Raw genomic sequence first — 2,264 nt, forward strand, 5'->3', positions numbered from 1 at the left:
AGAAGCTTTTATGATGGAAGTTTGAAACCGTGAAAAGTAAATGCCAAAAATAGAAGATTCAGAAAGATCGTGGAAGTACTTTGCGTGACTAAAGTAACCGAGCCATCCCAAATCTGCTAAGTGACTCTCAGGCTTTCTCTGCACTGAACCTCTCTCTCTCTCTTCTTAATACATAAGTGGTAACCAGAAAACTCTCAGTACACAGCAGTGAGTGATGGAAAAAGAGAGAGAGAAGTGGAGAGGCAAGATTCTTCTGTTGTTTGTTTCGCGGGATTTAGATTTTTTTTTTTTTTGCTGAGAAATGATAGATGATCCACGTAAGATTTCCGCCTCGTGATTATACAGTTAGATGAAATGATATATTTTATTAAAATTTATATAACATATTATTATAATATAATTTTTTAATATAATTTTTATTTTAAAATTTAAAAAATTGAATTATTTATTATATTTTATTTAAAAGTTTAATAAAATTATAATAATTATATGAAATGAGATTAGATAATTTGGTTGTTTAATCAAACCAATCCGAATATAAATTTTGTACCGATTTATTTATTTATTTATTTATATTTAATAATTAAAAAAATATTTTTTAATGAGTTTGTAAATTTTTCTTATTTTTAAAAATGTTTAAATGGATTAAAAAAAAGGTTTGAAAAATATAAAAACAAAAATAAAAATAAAAATAAAAAGTTTACACTGTTCGGTAAAAAGAAGGTGAAGAAGTTTCTGTGGCTCTAACACCACTCTTTTCTGTTTGTCTAAACTCCAATTAGTTGGACTGGAGTCGTGTTGTATTTGATTGTTGGAGTAAGCTCAATTTATCCTAAATTATTTATTGATGAAATCTATTATTTTTTTAATTTTTTATAAAAAAAATTAAACTCATATCAACATATTTCATACATTTAAATACATATATCAACTTATTTACATTTAAGCACATTTCAATAAGATCTATAAAATATTATTATTCACATATCAATTCAGATAATTTGAAATTACCTCAGCATCCAAACGTAATTTGATGCTAAGGTTATCTGAGAGAAGCCACGTTGATATGAATAAGGCGTAAAATTGAGATTTAAGGTTGCGTTTGAGTGATGAGGTATTCTCAGATATTCTATGAATTATAGTGAAAAAATAATGATAGAATATTGAATAATAGTGAAAAATATGTGAAAATTAATAATAAAATAATGAATAACAATGAAGTATTCTGAAAATAACTGATATGTATCCAAACTAGGCCTTACACTCTCCTAATGGGATACAGCCACGTCAATTGTCTAACTTTGTTACAGTGAACGCAAATGCAATAGAGCAAATAGAAAGCCTCTATTAAGAGCATCTTCATTGGCTTGGCCAAAGTTGAATGATGACTAAAATTTAGATAATTTGTGTAAAAAAGACCTCACATTAGATTGGACATCTTTAAAATAATTTAGACTTTGCTACAATGGTTGGCCAAAGATGGAGAATCACAATTGATTCACCAAATATTAAAATACTAATTTCTCACTCCAACCACTTATAGGTGTTTATGTAGGTAATTTTTTATTGACATTTAAATGGGTATGTTGCTAGATATGTGGTTAATGAATAAGAAATTAGATAAAAATTTTAGATAAGTTTAATCTCAATTTTTTATTATTAGCATTAAATGAACTTTGAAAATATGATTTATTTAATATTAAATTATAATATAATTATTACTAATATCAAATTGGTATAATTATAAAATGTGATACAAATAAATTAAATAAATAAATTATTAATTTAATAATATTTTATTATTATATAGAGAGTAAATAGTTAATCTAATATAGAGATTAAATTTAAATGGAATGGATAAATATAAAATATATAATATTAATTAAATTTTAAAAATGTATTTAATCAAACCAATGAGAATGCTCTAACGCCGAGCCCACCTCTGAAACTCTCACTCCCCCATCGCTCTCGAGTTCTCTCTCTCCTCAAAATCAAAGGGCTAAGCCAGCCCATCAGTCAAAACATAAAACTACTCCATTGGGACAACTACTCCATAACTCCATTGCACAAAATTAACTTAATATTCAGGTTGTGTTTGAATGTTGAAGTGAGTTGAGTTGAGATGATAAAATATTGTTAGAATATTATTTATTATTATTATTATTATTTTGAGATTTAAAAAAATTAAATTATTTATTATATTTTGTGTTAGAATTTAAAAAAATTGTAATGATGAATTGAGAGGAATTAATGATCCAAACGAA

Source organism: Juglans microcarpa x Juglans regia, chromosome 2S (genome assembly GCF_004785595.1).
Source record: "Juglans microcarpa x Juglans regia isolate MS1-56 chromosome 2S, Jm3101_v1.0, whole genome shotgun sequence".
Classification (NCBI taxonomy): Eukaryota; Viridiplantae; Streptophyta; class Magnoliopsida; order Fagales; family Juglandaceae; genus Juglans; species Juglans microcarpa x Juglans regia.